Raw genomic sequence first — 19,077 nt, 5'->3', positions numbered from 1 at the left:
GAGGTCACATTAAAATGCAGACTAAAATGAGGTATCTATTCAGAATTCTGGAAATATCTAGCTCACACTGTACATGTTCAGAAGATTAACAGAGCCATAGGCCTTGTTATTCCTGTAGTAGTATGGTTCAAAATTTTCAAACTCAAATTCATTTATTTTGGCTCCTAAAACCATACTTAGGCATCTGATGTTGAAAGATTATAAGAACCCAAAAATCCCACTGAACTCAAGGAGAGCTGGTGAGACAGGACTGGGCTGGATGACCTCTTGAGGTTCCTTCCAGTTCTAGTGTTCTATGATTCTGTATGATTCTACATGAGGTGTGTGTTACAGATAGGAAAATAGAAATGAGAGTGTAAAAGTGGTCTCACTAAGATCATAGAAGATTTTGCCAGGGCCAAGACTTTTAAAAAACAGGCTTCTAAATCCAATTTATGTCATCTAAATAAGTGTCCTGATTTCTCCTTGGTTTCAGTGAGAATTTTGGGTTCTTATGACCTCTGAACACCAGTCGCCTAAATATGGATTTAAGAGCATAAACAGATGAATTTGGGTTTGAAACTTTTGACCCATACTACTATAGGACTCAATGGCCAATAGTAAGACCAATGGCTCTGCTAATCCTCTGAACATGCCCAGTGTGAGGTAGTTATTTCCAGAATTCTGACTAGACTCAGCATTCTAATAACTGTATAAACATTCTCCCCCTCCCCCCAAATGCCTACTGATCATTACAGAGTGTGTGTTAGCTCTAGGATTCCAGCACCTGGACTACCTGGTTCCCAATGACCTTTGCTCAGACAACTGCACCCCACTTCCTTCATTAGACAAACATCTCTGTTTGGGATGCACAATGTCAATGCTATCAGTTTAAGTACTATAATAGACAGTCAAAATAGGACCAAGTAAGGATGTTATGATCACTAGATGGTGCTGTTACCCCATTTTACAAGTTCCTCCACTTAGCGTGCAAGCAAGTTTTTAGTTTTAGATGAAAAAGCTGTGTTGGCTGTTGTGTAGGATCTGCAAGCTGCAAAGACACTTACCCTTACCCTTAATCTTTCTAACTACAGTCTACTTTTGCTGTACAGTTTTCCCTAAAATCTGACATTGGTGTTGGTTTTAAATCCCTAGAAGAGAGGACTGCCCTGCACACTGTTTGTAACCACCTCTGTCCCATGACTGGTGTATATCATGTCAAATAAAGAAGTGACACTAAGAATATGTCAAACTCCACGACTTGTGGATTTTTCCTCCTATAGGAAGCCAACCTGCAAAGTCCCTTGCTCTACCAGCACCCAGCTGGGGGCAATAAACCTAATCATACTCCAGACTGACAAAACATAAAGATTCTTAGACCCATGAAGTTTGTAAAAGAGCAGAATTGAAAAATGTGGAGTTCTCTAGAAAAATATAGACCACTTTTAGAAAAAAGTAGGGGCTGTAAGGGGCTGATTTGTTCATTCTTATATTTAACTCTGAAGAGAAGCAATTGTTTTTATTATTTGTTAATTGCTATTTTAGATTTATTTTTAACCAAAGCAGGATATCATGCTTCAGTACAGAATACAGGCAGTTTCTTTTAATGACTAACATCATCATTAACAAATTTTTGTATACAGACTCAAAACCCTGACTGCCTTGTTTATTCAAAGCCTCCTCCTTCTCCTCCAGTCTTTCATTTCCATAAAGCACATTATCAACTTTCTCTGGCACCTTATAAGAAGCTCAAAGTACTCAAACATCTGCTTGCTGGCACCCGATCATTTTGTCTGACCACCATGTACATTAAGATCACTTGCAGGCCCCATGGTATTCATGGTAAAGCAAAAAGTCTTAAATTCATTCAGGTTGAGTTACTTTGCTCACCTCTTGCACTGCAGACACCAAAGCGTGCTTCTGTTGGCATACTGCAACTCTTTGCTCTGCTGAGCAGTCACAGAGCCATGCAGCCACTAGGGCGGTGATCATTTGGCCTCTATTACCACTTTACAAACTTTTATACTATAGCTACTTCACAAGTGCTTTTGATTTTGGTAAAAATTAAGCAGCATCTCTTTTATGTCTTGTAGTAACATATTTACTCCACATACATTCCAACTCTGAGAGATGAACAAAAAAACTGTACGTGAGATTTCAATGGCTCATTGCTGGACAAAAAATCCTCTTGGTGTACATCGTTGGAATAAATTATTGTCTGCAGCCTTTTCTCTATCACGCAGTTAAGTTATAGCTTCTCAATTTCCTTTGAGACCCCCATTCCTGCTACACACAGTGGTATTTGCAACTTCAGTTACCAGTGGTGCAGTCCAAGTCAGTGAGAGCTTTACCCATGACAATGTACTTACACAACTGGAAATATTGATGCCTTAGGAAATATGAGTCAGTAGAGATTATGATAATATTTTTTGTAACACAGGAGCTAAAGAAGAAATCAGCCTTCCATCGTCAAAGCCTGCAAGCCAACTGTCTAGTCAGCTCCAGTAAACAGTGTGTGAACTCTTTCACTCCAGTCACAAAAAACACAGATTGCATTTAACAGTCCTGTTACCTAATGGACCGTCTCTACTGCAGAAAAAGTGGCTTTACAGAGGCAAATAAATAACCCAATATTATACATTTGGTATGTCCTAAGAACTTGTTATATGGATGCTGGGGGCCTGATTCTCCTCTTGGTTACACCTGTACACATCAGGATTAATGACAGAATGCAACAGATTTGTTGTGGTATAAATCCAATGTAACAACAAGGAGAAGTCCTGCAGCACCTTATAGACTAATGGGTATTTTTGAGCATGAATTCCTGCTTGAACTAGCAATGAGGGGGTCCTGTGGCACCTTATAGACTAACAGAAATGTATGAGCATAAGCTTTCGTGGGCAAAGACCCACTTTGCCCATGAAAGCTTATGCTCATACATTTCTGTTAGTCTATAAGGTGCTACAGGATCCCTCATTGCTTTTGCAGATCCAGACTAACACGGCTACCCCTCTGATGCTTGAATTAGAGCATCTTTATTAGAAAAAAACCTGTCTAATCTATATTTAAATATCACAGCTAAGTCTACACTAGCCCCTTTCTTTCAGAAGGGGCGTGGTAATGAGTGAGCTGGAAAGATGCTAATGAGGTGCTTTCCATGAATATGCAGTGCCTCATTAGCATAATGGCAGCTGTTCATGATTCAAAAGCACCACTTTCGAATTGCGTGCTGCCGGTGTAGATGGGGGCCTTTCGAAGGACCCCCTGGACTTTGAAAGCCCCTTCTTCCTATTTGGTTTTAGGAAGAAGGGGCTTTTGAAAGGCCCCCATCTGCATGGGTGGTGTGCAATTATGCTGATGAGGTGCTGCACATTCATGGCAGTGCCTCTAGCATCTTCCCAACTCACGCATTACCATGCCCCTTCCAAAAGGAAGGGACTAGTGCAGACATAGCCTGCTAGGTAGAAACCATCACAACCTTTACATCTTTTTTCCACTCTGAATTTGGCTGGCATCAGCTTCCAGTCATTAGATCTTGTTATGCTACATGAAGAATGCTTCATTAGAAAATTTCTGCTCCCAATGAAAGTGTACTGTTAGCCTGGAACCAAATTACCCCATGACCTTTCTTTCAAGAGATAGGTTCAATGAGATCAATCACAATAAGGCTTATTTTCCAATTCTTTAATCATTCTGGTGACTATGCTTTGAACTCTCTATCAACCACTTTCTTCAACTGTGAGCACCAGCATTGACACAGTATTCTAATAGTGATCTCACCAATGCCAGATACAGAGGTAAAATAACCACTCTATTCCATATTTCCTCATTTATACATGCTGGGATCATTTTAGCTCTTTTGACCATAACATCACACCAGAAGCTTATGGTGAGTTGATTATCCACTGTGACCCAAAACTTTTTCAGAGTAACTACAGAGTAACTACAATTCTCTAAGTATGGCCCCTACATTCTTTATTCATAGATCTATGACCTTGTATCTTTGACTGTGTTGACATAGATATTGTTTATTTTCACCAAAGCTTTCCAGGTTATTCAGAACACTCTGTACCAGTGATCTACTCTCTTCATTATTTACCATTTCTCTGGTCTTTCTCTTTTGTACACTTGATCAATGGTGGATTTTGAGTTTCCTTCTGGTTATTGATAAAAATAGGCTAAGGCTAAATACACAGCTGCTTGATGATATCTCATTCATAATTACATTTTAATACCTGTCAGTTTTTAATCCATTTAATGAATTCCATATTGCTTTTCTATGGTCCGGTGCCAAGCCTTACAGAAGTCAAAGCTAACAGTGTTGTCATATATTTAATCAATAAAACTTGAAACTCATCAAAACAATATTAAATTAAACAGAGCAAGCAGTCCTGTAGCACCTTAAAGACTAATCCACGTCTTCAGTTTCTGGGTCAGAAATGAGAGGAAAATGGAGAGAAAACGGAGGAATCAGCTAAATATAAAAAATGAAAAAGGAGGGAGGGGAGGGGAGAGGAGTGTTCCTTGGGGTTCTACCATCTGCCAGCCCTGCAGGCACCACAGCCCACTGTTCATGGGGTCCAGATCATCAGCCCTAGAGGCTGCGCTGCCACTCTGGGTCATGCTGCCAGCTGCTCTGCAGTCACCTCCAGCTGTGGCTGAGTTGCCAACTTTCCCAAACTGGACACCATTAACAACAATAGTGTCCGATCCAGGAGAGTTAGCAACTCTAGGTGTGACCCCAGCCTGGGGCACTGAGAGGTGCAAAAAAGGTTGGTTTTTTTTTGGTTTTTTTTGGGGTGGAAGGGGCAGCTCTGCACCACCACCCTAAAAGTAGTTCCATTGCTAATGTCTCTGCTTCAACTTATCTACTGTCTCAAGTGTTTCAACATGGGTCAATGGGCTAGAGCAACTTTTTAATACCTACAATTAAACATTCTTATAATCCTTTTTTTAGATGAAAAGAGCAGATTTTCAGCCAGCTTGAATGCTGGGCCCAGGAAGGCACAGAAAGGCATGGCTGCTCTGGGTGTCTTGAAGAACAATGAGCTCAATTTGAAAAAAGTCAGCTAGGAAACTGCCCCTCGCTGAAATGCCAATGCTTTTACAAGAAGTGTTTGAATTTGCCTGTGCAAAATCTGCATCTCTGGTTACCTATCATGATTGCATGCAAAAATCCAATTTTGGTCATTTGACCAAAGTGTTTGCAAAAGTACTTGCTGCAGCTCTGGAGAAACAATTGATTCTTCTTTATAGCACACATCTGTAGTGCGTCTACTCTAGGTAAGTACATTCAAAATCAAAGTCAGAAGATGGCCTTCTTTTGAAATAACCCGTGGATTGTCTACACACATTCCACGATCTTTTGAAATTAACTTAGAAAGAACAGGACCATGCAGTCAAAGTTGGTCCTCTGTTCCCATGGTGGGAATAGTGCTACCTTTCAAAAGACTGTTTCAAAAGAAAGCAAATGTAGACACTAAGTGGGTGGCTATTTCAAAAGAGGGAGTCTTCCATGGCCACGATCAGCTGGCAAGCAGTGGCACCTTTCACAGCAGAAGCGGAGCTCTATGGCTCTGATGTCCATCCGCGTTTAAGGACGCAGGCACTCACAAACCCCCAGGCAAGAAGCTGAGATCCCATGCTGCTCTCAACTGTGCTTCCAGCTAAGAGGCCCCAGCCTGCCCACCTTGCTCCCTGGCACCTTGGCCAGCACCCCAGACCCCTGCCCATGCCAGGATCCCCCAAGGACATGGGGAATTCCTCTCAGGAGGGGAACCTGGCCCCAAAGCACCAGGCCCTTCGTGGACAGAGGCCAAGCTGCAGGACCTTCTAGTCCTCTGGGAAGAAGAGGAAGTCCTGCACCAGATGGGGGTACGGCACTGCAATGTCATTGCATTTGAGGACCTCTCCATGAGCCTCACCAGCCACGGTCACCCCACCGCTACCCCAGACAAGGTGAAGTCCAAGGTGAAGAAGCTCTGGCAGGGCTATTGCAGGGCTCAGGACAAGTCCAGGTAGTCAGGGGCAGTGCTCACCAGCTGCCCCTACTTTAAAAAACTGGACCCCCCCCTCCTTGGACCCGACATGGCGGGAGCCTTAGCCATGGTTGTCGATGCTGCAGACCCCGACATGGAACTGGAGGTTGAGACAGGGACAGAAGAAGAGGATTGCCTGGGCCCAGCAGGTGGCACAAGGCACCCAGGGATGGTCAGGCTGCTGCAGAGCATCAGTGATAACGAGGGCTCAAGCGAGGGGGCCCTCGTCATTTGTGTCCCATCTAGCCCAACTAGCCGGGCCCCCTTCAACCGTGCTTTGCCCAAGTTCCTGGAGGTACCCCGAGGTATGTGCTGTGCATGCCAGTCACCATAGGGGTCATGGAGGAGGCACTCATTTCCACCCAGGGCAGCCATAGCCCACCCACATGGCTGTTGGCCCTGAGGAACATGTAGGCTGGATGGTCCTGCTCCCCTGGCCTCAGAAGGCTGATGTGCAGCACTCACTACCACATGGCTGGGACAGCCCTATGGGCCTCCTGGCCGTGGAGGGATTGGGGAGGGGAGGGGAGCACGTGATCATGGCACCCATACAGGGAACCATGGGATGCAGTCCTCACTGTGCCTCTGTGACAGGGAGGGGAGGAGAGGTAGGGGTTCACAAGGGCTATCACTTGGGACTAATGCCCCATTCCTTTCCCCTCTTCTGTCTCCACAGCTCCAGCAGCTGGCAGCCAGACCAGCCCTGTCACAGGCCCAGGGAGCCCGACCACTGAAGATGAGAGGGAGAGGTCTGGACCCCAAACAGGGACAGTGTGGAGCCACCACTGGGCTGTCTGCTGGTGCCACTAGGGCGGGGAGAAAGAGGTGGAGGCCCTGCCCCCTCCACTTCCCACCTCCCCGTGCCGCCGGCCCTGGCCCGGCCCCAGACCAGTCCTGGTGGTGCACCTGGATGTGGGAGGGAAGGGGCAGGAGTGGGTGATGGGGATCCAGGCCATCGAACCCCATCAACGGGTAAAGACCCCCCACCTCAACCCCATCCCCCTGGGGCTTGCAGGGTACCTGCCCTGGGCTGCCACACCCCTGTACATTATTCCCCCCCACCAGCCCCATTAACTGTTCGCTCTCCTGGCTGTACATAGTAACAGATAGATAGCCATGCTAGTCTATATACCATCAAAACAAAAAAGCAGTTCAGTAGCCCTTTAAAGACTAACCAAATAATTTATAAGGTGATGAGCTTTCGTGGGACAGATCCACTTCTTCAGATCATAACCATACCAGAACAGACTCAATATGCTCTGTGCCTTAAATATTGAGTCTGTTCTGGTATGGCTATGGTCTGAAGAAGTGGGTCTGTCCCATGAAAGCTCATCACCTTATAAATTATGTTGTTAGTCTTTAAAGTGCTACTGGACTGCTTTTTTGTTTTGCCTGTATATAGTTCTTCCCAGCCCCACTTTAGCCGTTCTCCCACCCACCTGTAAATTGTAACCCCCAGCTCTCTGTTAGCTGTTTCCCACACCCACCTGTATATAGTTCCCTCCACTATGCAGAGGAAGACAGTTACAACGTTCCAATAAACTGTTTATTGTTCTGGTTAACCCCTTGTCCCTTGTGCATGGGTTGGGGTGTGTGTGTGCAGGGTGGGGGGGGGTCACTGTGGCCTCCCATACCTGCACCTCGTCCTGCTGAGCCTGGCAGCATAGGGTGGCAGGGGGCTGCTCGTACCTGCACCCCGCTTCAGTGACCCCCCCGCTGCATGACCAGCTAATGTTTCACCTCCATGAGGTTGTGCAGGGTACAGCAGCCCCCAGCCACTTCCAGGATGCTGTGGAGGCCCACCTCCAGCCTGGTAAGGAGGCATCTGAATTGCCCCTTCAAGTGGCTGAATGCCCACTCAGCAGTATTGTGGGCCCAGGTGCGCCACTCATTAAAAACATGCTGGCTAGGCTGTGAGTGTTCCGTGTATGGCCTCATCATCCAGGCCTGCAGAGGGTGGGCTGTGCCCACCACAATGCAGGGCAGCATTTCTGGGTCCCCACCGGGGAGCTCTTGCCAGGGGATGAAGGTCCGCTTGGCCATACAGCAGCCCAGCCCCATGTTTCAGAACACCCCAGAGTTGTGGAAATGGCCAGCCCAGCCCACAGAGATGTCCTGGAAGAAACCATTGGTATCGACGAGCACCTGTGGGACCACGGAGTGGTTGCCCTTTCCATTCGCATAGGCCCTGCCGCTGTGCTCCGGGTCCCAGATTGTGGAGCGTCTGCCATCCAGTGCTCCGAAGCAGTTTGGGAAGCCCAAGTCCTTGAAGTCCCAGGTCCCCAGCACAGATCAGCTGCCACAGGAGAACCCTGTTGATGGTCCGGACGACCTGCAGGGTGAGGTGCTTGTGAATGTGGGGTGGGGTGCAGTGTGCACTCCTGTCCCTGTCCCATGCAAGGCAGGCCTCCTCAGGGCATTTGCCCTCTGTCCTCATGTGCCTGCCCATCCCACCCCGCCCCTGCCCTCCCCAGTCCTCAACTGTGCCCCTTGTGGGGGTGCCCCGACCCCCCACATGCAGTCTAGGTGTGACCTGGGCCTGGCTTACCTCATTGAGGGTGGCCCTGACAGTCGCCCTGCCCGCCACAAACTGGTGGCCAATGGATCGGTAATTGCCTGGGGTGTCCAGTTTCCATAGGTCAGTAGTCACGCTTTTCTGGAGTGAGAACACCAGCCTCATGGGGGTGTCTCGATGCTGGAGGGCTGGGGTGAGCCAGTGTCCCTTGGCCATCCTGAAGTTCTGTAGCCACCAGTCATTGCCCCAGTCCTCCAGCACCAGCCAGTCCTGCCAGTAGCTGCTTGTGGGGAAGCCTCACAGGCGGCAAGTGACCTGGAGGACCAGGTGGGGGCATTGTGCCCTGAAGGCAGCCTCCAGGAGAGAGGGTAACAAGGTGGCCACCCAGAGTGTGCTGGCCATGGCCTCAATGGCAGGGGGGAGCTGCTTGGGGTCCATGAGGTTCTTGGGTGCCGCCTCTGCTCACTCCCCTGCTGCTTGCCTAGGGACACGTAGCTGGACCTCAGTGTGTGCAGGCGGGAGCTTGGAGTGGGGGGGCCCTTTAAAGGGATGTCAGGCAGTGGCCCGGGAAGGGCTCATCCATAATGTGACCCTGCCCATGGCACTTCCTGTCCCTGTACTTTTGAAAGAGAGCCCTGAGACATGTGGACACTCTCTTTTCAAAATGTGGTGGGGGCCATTCAAAAGGGTGGGCCAGACCTTCACTCCCCATTTGCCTGTGTGGACACTCCTTTTCCGAAGGCCATCTTTCAACGTTTAGTTCCAAAAGCCATCCTTGCAAAATGGAGCTGTAGTGTAGACACAGCCCTGTAGAATATACTTTTAATTCTACAACAAAAACATATTTTCTCAGCTTTCTCTTGTAGGCTTACAATGGTGCTCTCATTTCTGTAGCGCAAAAGAGAAGTCGTTACATTTTCTTTCTTCTTAAATAAGTAAAGACTGCAATTGGATTCCTATGGGACTAGGGAGAGGCAGATATTTTGGTCCAAAGGCTAAAATGTGTGATTTGTTCCTTGAAGCTGCACTGCCTGGTCACCTCCATCAGAAGAAGGAAGTGCAAAGAGCAAGAGGCAATCAATATCAAATCAGCAGCTGGAGACAGAATAAAGGAATCATAACGGGGAAAAGTTCATCCTTTTCCTGAAGGAAACCCAGCAGGAAAGCCCAAATCATTTGCCTCATGCTAGCCACAATTAACTTCCTTAAATTTGAACAGTACTTTTAGCCAGTTGGTTTTCATACCTTCTTTCCTCTTTTTCTTTCTTTCCTTTTTACTGTTTTCTTAGTATCCATTTGCCTGCAGTCTCCATTTTTCTCTTGCTCCTTTTTAATGGGGTTTACTCTTTTAAAATGTATCCTCTTTTCTTTATTCTGCTTTGTCTGTTCTTTTCTCGCCTCTTTTCTTTGTGTATGGTGCAACCCTACAAAACATGAATTTTTTTCCTTTGTCATGCTGATGCTCTGTATTTTAAAGTCTCCCGCAATAGCGGACTGTAATAGAATGGCACGGGGAGGGAAGTGGTTGTCAGAAATCACCAGTATGGTGTCCTGACAGGTCTCTTGTTCTGTCCAATAATTGTAACCTTTCAGCTGTGTGCTTCTCCTGTTTGCTGCAAAGGCTTTGCACATGTAGCCAAGCCAGCAGACTCATTTGTAGCCTCCAGAGACCTCAAAATCAGTTAAGGATTGAAGGTACCAGGCCAGCTTTATTGTTAAATAAAGTACAGTAATAGTTAGTTGACTCTACTGAGCCACTATATGTACCCCCTGACAATGGACCAGCTAAGCCTATGACAGGATCCTTCATTGCTCCCTTGGCCAAAGACATCCCCTGAGAGCACATTTTCATACATCAATACAAACAAATCACTTCTGAGGTATCAGGTTGCCATCCTCTGACATTACCTGGATACTACCTATTACCTTGTACATGGAGGTTTGATCACTATCACGCTGTCAGTTTAGACCCCCACCCTGAACCTGTTATTTGTTAGGAGTGTGTTGGTACCAAGATGGTTCTTCAAGAGGTGTTCTGTTCTGAGCCCTCTGGAATGTGCTCCTAGCCTCTGCCTACTGCCATTTAATGTTCTACATCATTAACCTTGTTTGTGCACTATGCTGTTAGCAGAGCTTCACTCTTGCTCACAGTTTGACTTTGCTTTTTATTAGCAAAGCCTGGACCATTGTAGCCTAAACCTCATACCAGTCTGGTGACACAGGGTTTCAGGTCCTCAGCTTCCTACAAGGGAAGAAAATCTTAGTAATACCAGTCACGCTTCAATGCATGGTCCTTGTCATGGAATACATGAACCCTTTACTAAGCAGAAACTCCATGTGTCTCTCCTTCTCCCGCAGCTAAGAAAAACTTATAGGCTTTAGAGGCACTGCCATATGCCCTTACTGAGACCAGAGCAAGGGTTTAAAAGCCAGTATGGCAGCTCAGTTTGCGACCGGCAAGCCAGGGAGCAGAATGCACCTTGGGAGGATCCAATTATAATTAGTGTGGAGTCAGCATAGATTTGGTGAAAGAAAGGAGCCACAACACTCACCCATGCAAAGCAGCATGTACCAGGCATTTTGTGAAGTCAGACACCAGCCAGATGGGAAGTGGACCAGAGTAAGAAGTGACCCAGGGAAGCAAACAGGAAGACAAGCACCATGTGAAGACAAGTGACCATCTGGGTCTGTCTCACAGGGCCCTGGGTTGGAACCTGCTGGAGAAGGATCAACCTAGATTCCCCTCCTCTCACCTGGGTGGCAGCCTCTGAGTGGGACTTGGGCCACTGTGAACTATTGCTGGAAGGCTGCCATATGGAGCTGTGACCTCTAGGCAGGAGCCCCCTGTAACCTCTGATCACAACCTCCTACTTAACAACCCAACATAAGGGTCATCCTTGTTCTACACTGAGGGCATGTCTACTCTACAAAGGTAAGTCAGCCTACATAAGGTCAACTTACAACCACCACAGTAATTACTGCAGTGGCTCATGTCCACACTACCTTCATTCTGTTGGGTATGTGCATCCCTACCAGAAGCATGTCCACCAACTTAAAGAGGGGCAGTGTGGGAGGCTGAAATTTCAGGCTGTCTGGTGGGAGCCCAGCTCTGGCAGGGAGCATGGAGCTGATAGTCAGCATCCTAGTGGCTGGGAGCTGAGAGAGCCAAGGGCTGGGGAGCTTTTGGATGGCAGCCAGGCTCCCCATGAGGAGCTACCCTCCCTCCCATGGCATTCTTGTGAATTTGACAAGAACATCACTCACACTGGCTGTTTGATAAGGTGGTGTCTAGACCAGGGTTCTGCAACCTGTGGCTCTTTAAGGACTTCTTTGAGGGTTCCCAATGATGTAATTGCAAAGTAAACAAAAACCTTCCTGATTATTTTCAATATTTCAGTGAACATCTAAAAGTCCAACAATGAACAACTCATATCTAAATAGCAAATATGGGATCTCAAAATGTTAAATTATTCCCCCTTTGATATGTGCAGTGCATTATTTGATACATGTATGTGCTGCTCTTAAAATGGAGGTTGACGTTTATTAAGGACCATCTCATATTCACATGCATTGCGGCTCTTGAACTATTGAGTTTTTAACAAATTTGAAAAAAGTGGTTTTTCTTGCTCCTTTTGTTGCCGACGCCTGGACTAGACAGATTCTGTGTCACTCTAATTACAACATAAACCCTACACTTATCATGGAGGTGGAGTTAGTATGTTAGTTTAGACAGGGCACTCACTACAGACGTGCTGCCATTGATGAGCAACCACTGATTAAATTAGGCCTATGAATGCTGCTTTACATTGAGCTAACTTTGTAGAGTAGACAAAACCTTAGTGGGTGAATTTCATTTTCTGAAAACCAGAGCTTATGGTAGTTTGCTTAATGTTGCCACTTGAAAAGACAATACTGCAATACTCCTGCTAGTGAAGTGAACACCTCTGGGATTCCAATAGCAAACTGAGCCACAAGGTCATCAGAATCAATTGCATTTGGCAAATGCTATTAAATCTATTACCCCTTCCTATTCTTCCATGTAGGAACCAATGATACAGCTAAGAGCAACTTTGACAAGATCATGGCAGATTATGTAACCCTAGGAAGGAAGATCAAGGAATACGGAGCACAAGTGGTGGTCTTGTCTACTCTCCCTGTGGAAGGAAGGTGTCTGGGTATGGATTGTTAAATCACAGAGGTAAATGTGTGGCTGCATAGGTGGTGTAGCAGAGAAGGTTTTGGTTTCTTTGACCATGGGATTCTCTTTCGTGAACAGGGATTGCTGGGAAGAGATGGGATCCACCTAACAAAGAGAGGAAAGAACATCTTTGTGGGCAGGCTTGCAAACCTAGTGAAGAGGCCTTTAAACTAGGTTCATCAGGGGATGATGACACAAACCCTGAGGTAAGTGGAGAAGGAGGAGGGAACAATCAAGTAGGTTTCCTGGGTGAAGAGGAGAAAGTGGGCCATCAGCCACTTCTCTAAGATGCTTGTACACAAATGCCAGAAGCCTAGCAACCAAACAGGAAGAATTAGAGGCCCTGGCACAGTCAAAGAAGTATGAGGTGGTTGGAATCATGGAGACTTGGTGGGACGATTCGCATAACTGGAGCACGGTTGTGGAAGGTTATAAACTGTTTAGGAAAGACAGACCGGAGAAAAGGAGGAGGAGTTGCACTCTGTATGATTGCTCAGAGCTCCAGTATAAGGAGGGAGAAAATTCACTTGAGTGTCTTTGGGTTAAGCTTAGAGGTGGAAGAAACAGAGGTGATGTTGTAGTTGGTGTCTGTTATAGACCGCCAGATCAGGGAGATGAGGTAGATGGGAATTTCTTTAGCCAGCAAAGTGAAGCTTCCAAGTCACAGGCCCTGGTTCTCATGGGAGACTTTAATCATCCAGATATTTGTTGGGAGACCAATACAACAGCACACAGACAACCCAGGAAGTTTTTGGAGACTGTTGGCAATAACTGCTTGGTACAAGTGCTGAAGGAACCAACCAAGGGCCATGCACAACTCAACCTGCTGCTCACAAACAGGGAAGAATGAGTAGGAAAAATAGAAGTGGGTGGAAACATGGGCTGCAGTGACCATGAGATGGTAATTTTCAGGATCTGGACAAAAGGAAGAGGGATCACCAGTAACATACAGACCCTTGAATTCAAAAGAGCAGACTTCAGCTCCCTGAGAGAACTGATGGGCAGGATCCCTTGGGAAATGAAGATGAAGGGGAAAAGAATTCAAGAGAAGTCTTACTGAAGGCACAGGAACAAACCATCCTGCTGCATAATAAGACATGCAAACATGGTAGGCAATCAGCTTGGCTTAACAGGGAAATACTTAGTCAGCTTAAACTCTAAAAGGATGGGTACAAGAAATGGAAACATGGACAGTTGACCAAGGAGAAGTATAAACATATGGCTGGAGAATGCTGGGGAGTAATCAGGAAAGTGAAAGCACAATTGGAACTGCAGCTGGCAACGGATGTGGAAAGTAACAAGAAGGGTCCCTACAGGCATGTTAACATGGGTTATCAGAGAAGGTGTGGGACCATTACTGGACGAGGGAGGTAAGCTAGTGACAGATGATGTAGGAAAAGCTGAAGTACTCAACACTTTTTTTGCCTCAGTCTTCATGGTCAAAGTCAACTCCTACGCCACGGTCTTAGACAATGCAATACGGGAAGGTGGAGGGCAGCCATTTGCAGGGAAGGAACAAGTTCTGAGCTATCTAGAAAAACTAGAGCAACAAGAAGTCTTGTGGCACCTTATAGACTAACAGATATTTTGGAGCATAAGCTTTTGTGGGCAAAGACCCTCTTCATCAGATGCATGAGTGGGGGCGTGGTTTCAGAGGGGTATTTAAAGAGTGGGGTCCCAGTAAAAGGGAGGGCCAGAGCTGACAAGGTCTATTCAGCAAGATGGAAATGGCCCAGTATCAACAGTACTTATCAAAAGAGGAAAAAACAAGTCAGATCAGACAGGGGGATGTGAGCCTTTGTCAGAGTCTAATGAGGAGACATTAGCACCCAGAGCAGAGAAATTGCTTTTGTAAACTGCAAGCCACTCCCAATCTCTGTTTAATCCATGGTTGATGGAGTCAAATTTGCAAATAAATTGCAGCTCAGAGATTTCTCTCTCCATTTGATTTTTGAAATTTTTTTGTTTCAGAACTGTCACCCTTAAATCTGCTACTGAGTGTCCAGGAAGACTGAAGTGTTCCCCCACAGGCTTCTGTACATTACCGTTCCTGATGTCTGATTTATGTCCATTTATTCTTTTATGGAGAGACTGTCCAGTTTGGCCAATGTAAATTGCAGTGGGGCATTGCTGGCACATGATGGTATATATCATATTAGTAGATGGGCAGGTAAAGGAGCCCCTGATGGCATAGTTGGTGTTAGGTCCTGTGATGATGTCACTGGTATTGATATGTGAGCAGAGTCGGCAGTGAGGACTGTTGCAGGGGCTGGTTCCAGGCCTAGAGTCACTGGTTTGTGATTTGTAGTGGCTGGTGAGGATTTGTTTAAGGTTGGCAGGCTGTCTATAGGTGAGGACAAGCCTGCCTCCCAAGGTCTGTGAGAGTGAAAGTTCATTGTTCAGGATGGGTTATAGATCACTGATGATGCACTGGAGAGGCCTTAGGTGAGGGCTGTATGTGATGGTCAGTGGTGTTCTCTTGTTTTCCTTGAAAGGCCTGTCTTGTAGCAGGTGGCTTCTGGGTACCCATCTGGCTCTATCAATCTGTTTCCTCACTTCCTTAGGTGGGTGTTGTAGTTTGAGGAAAGCTTGGTAAAGGTCTTGTAGATGTTTGTCTCTGGCTGATGGATCATAGCAAATGCGGTTGATGAAGCGGGTCTTTGTCCACAAAAGCTTATGCTCCAAAATCTCTGTTAGTCTATAAGGTGCCACAAGACTTCTTGCTGTTCTTGAAGCTACAGACTAACAGGGCTACATCTCCGATAGAAAAACTAGAGGTACACACATCCATGGGTCTGGATTTAATACACCCAAGAGTACTGAGGGAATAGGCAGATGTCATTGCTGAACCTTTGACCATTATCTTTGAAGACTCTTGGAGATCAGGAGAGATCCCAGATGACCGTAAAAAACCAAATGTAATTTCCATCTTTAAAAAAGGAGAGAAGGACAATCCAGGGAACTATAAACTGGTCAACCTTACCTCAGTCCTTGGGAAAATAATGGAAGGGATCCTCAAGAAATCTATTCTGGAGCACTTGGAAGAGGAGAAAGTGATCAAAAGTAGCCAACATGGATTCACCAGGGACAAGTTCTGCCTGACCAATCTGATTAGCTTCTATGATGAGGGAACAGGCTCTGTGGACATGGGAAAGTCAGTGGATGTGATATACTTTGACTTCAGCAAAGCTTTTGATACTGTCTCCCACAACATTCTTGCACATAAGTTAAGGAAATATGGATTCGATCCTTGGATTATAAGATGGATGGAAAGCTGGCTTGATGGTCAGGCCAAATGGGTTGTAGTCAGTGGTTCAATATCTAGATGGCAGCCTGTTTCAAGCGGAGTGCCGCAAGGCTTGACTCTGGGGCCCGTGTTGTTCAACATCTTTATTAATGACCTGGATGAGGGACTGGCTTGCACCCTCAGCAAGTTTGCAGATGACACAAAACTATGGGGGAGATACATTGGAAGGTAGAGAGAGAATCTTGAGTGACCTGGATACATTGGAGGATTGGGCCAAAAGAAATCTGATGCAGTTCAACAAGGAGAAATGTAGAGTCCTGCACCTGGGGTGGAAGAATCCCAGTCATTGTTATAGTCTGGGGACTGATTGGCTCAGCAGCAGTACAGTGGAAAGGGACCTAGGGGTTATGGTGGATGAAAGGTTGGATATAAATTAACGGTGTGCCCTTGTAGCCAAGGAGGCTAATGGCATACTAGGGTGCATTAGGAGGAGCATTTCGAGCAGATCTAGAGAAGTCCCCTTTATTCGGCGCTGGTGAGGCCACATCTGGAATATGGTGTCCAGTTTTGATGCCCCCAGTATAAGCAGGATGTGGATGTGCTGCAGCACGTTCAGTGGAGGGCAACAAAAATGATTAAGGGGCTAGAGGACAAGACTATGAGGATAGATTGAGGGATTTGGACTTGTTTAGTTTACAGAAGAGAAGACTTAGGGGTGATTTAACAACAGGCTTCAACTTTCTGAAGGGAAACTCTAAAGAGGAGGGTGAGAAACTGTTTTTAGTGGCGTCAGATGGCAGAGGAAGGAGCAGTGGTCAGAAGTTGAAGAGGGAGAGGTATAGGTTGGATATTAGGAAAGACTACTTCACCAGGAGGGTGGTGAAGCATTGGAATGTGTTGCTTAGAGAGGTGGTGGATTCTCCATCCCTTGAGGTTTTTAAGTCCTGGATTGACAAGATCCTGGCTGGGATAACTTGGTGGGGGTTGATCCTGCTTGAAGCAGGGGCCTGGACTAGATGACCTCCTGAGGTCCCTTCCACCCCCATGATTCTATGAAATCACATTTTCTGTGAGCCGTCTAAACTACATCTTTGCATGCTGTGAAAGAATGCAAACAAATCCACTGCTCCTAGAAACATTATCAGGGTTTCACAGACATTGCAGATTACAGACAAGCTGTGATATTGACCTTTGTAGATGTAGCAAAGAAAAGAGAGATTCCTAAACTATGGTCCCCTGTCATATTTGGAGACATGCATCTCGTGGGGTACTGTCCCTCCTTGTTTTCAATTACTCAATCACAAAAAGTCACGTAAAAATATATTCAGTACTCCCCTAAGTCCTTCTCTGTGTGATCAAGTTGCAAGAAGGATAAGATGGTGCACACCCTCTCTCTCTTTCTCTCTCTCAATTTGAGAGTCTGGCTCTGAATTTGAACCCCTTCATGGTTTTTTGAAGGCTTGAGTTCAATCAAGATGAATGTAAGAAAGTAAGAAATGCCTCTCTGGATCAGACCAAAGGTCCACCTAGCCCAGTATCCTGTCTTCTGACAGTGGCCAATGCCATATGACCCAGAGAGAGTGAACAGAACAGGTGGTCATTAAGTGATCCCTCTTTTGTCATCCAATTCCAGCCTTTGACAAACAGAAGTTAGGGACACCATTTCTTCTTATCCCATCTAATAGCCATCGATGGACCTAAGCTCCATAAATTTATCTAGTTCTTTTTTGAACCCTGTTAAATTCTTGGTATTCACAACTTCCTATGGCAAGAAGTTCTACAGGCCTCCTATGCGTTGCATGAAGAAAGACTTCCTTTTGTTAGTTTTAAACCTGTTACCCCTTAATTTTGTTTGGTGATCCCTAGTTCTTATGTTGTGGGAACAAATAAGTAACTTTTTAATCTTTTGAATACCTGTCATGATTTCATAGACCTCTATCATGTTACCCCCTCATTCTCTTCTTTTCCAGGCTTAAAAGTCCCAGTCTTTTCAATTATTTTTCATGTGACACCTGACCCAAACCTCTAGTCATTTTTTGCCCTTTTCTGAGCCTTTTCCAATGTTAATATATCTCTTTTGAGAAGAGCCAACCACACCTGTACACAGTATTCAAGATATGGGCACATCATGGATTTATATAGAGGCAATAAGATGGTCTCTGTCTTATACTCTACCCTTTTTTTGATTCCTAACATTTGCTTTTTTTGAATGCTGCTGCACACTGAGTGCATGTTTTCAGAAACATCTATGGCAATCACCCAGTTCTCCTTATTCCCAGTCATTGCCAATCCATATTGTGCCCAGAAATTTCCATGGACTTCGTCAAGTGGCCTTTTGTAATACCTCTCTTATATCTTTCTAAGAGCTAAACTTCTGAGAGCTGAAACCTAAATAGGACTTCTGCCCCATCACGTCATGGTTTTTCTGACTAGGGCTAATCTTGAAATGAATCTGAATCCCGTGTTGATTGTATGAGGATATGGGCGATGTGAGGTCATGTTTCTGTATGTACATGTGAAAGAGGACAGCAACTTTTTGTTTGCCTGATTTGCAGACATAATTAACTTGATGTGGTATCAAGGATTGTGCTCATTGGAGACTGTACACTCTGCTCAAACATGAAATAAAAAAGCTTCTGTCGACACACAGTGTATTCAAAGGAGCTATCTTTGGAATGCCTTTTAATAGTTGTCAGGTGCTCCTCTAATAGTGTCTGAAGGCCAGAGTAATTTGAGTGTTTATCAGGACACACTAAAAATGAAGACAGGGCTGACAGTCAAAGTGGGCTTTTCAAAATGTGGGCACTCCGTCTTAAAGTCAGAGTGCTTGTGAATGATATCAGGGTTTTTAAAAAATATCACATGAGTTCCCATTAAGTGGATGGAGGGTTCTCCCTTGCTGGATCGTTTATGTGCTATTTCAACACTTCTTGCTAATATTGTAGCCAGGGATCAAGCACTCAGAATATACTGCTTGGTGGTGTGGTGTTTTTATATTGTCCCAGGTTCTCTTCTGCCCTCTTTTATGCCAGGACATGTGTACAAAGTTTGACACTGGAGCAGCCATGAGAACATTGTTCCCACACTGGCTGGAACCCAG

The 19,077-nt window shown here is 45.7% G+C and overlaps 1 long non-coding RNA gene across 1 annotated transcript; it reads left to right on the top strand.

Moving 5' to 3' along the window:
* Positions 1 to 11,366: 11,366 nt before the first annotated feature.
* On the top strand, positions 11,367 to 12,903 carry LOC142010758 (uncharacterized). Its single transcript, XR_012644872.1, has 3 exons — positions 11,367 to 11,464; positions 12,576 to 12,707; positions 12,809 to 12,903. It is a non-coding gene; the product is annotated as an uncharacterized LOC142010758 (long non-coding RNA).
* Positions 12,904 to 19,077: the final 6,174 nt, after the last annotated feature.

The sequence above is a fragment of the Carettochelys insculpta genome, chromosome 3 (assembly GCF_033958435.1).
Source record: "Carettochelys insculpta isolate YL-2023 chromosome 3, ASM3395843v1, whole genome shotgun sequence".
Taxonomy (NCBI): domain Eukaryota; kingdom Metazoa; phylum Chordata; order Testudines; family Carettochelyidae; genus Carettochelys; species Carettochelys insculpta.
Note: the sequence above shows the minus strand (reverse complement) of the source record. Positions and strands in the feature narration are given on the sequence as shown.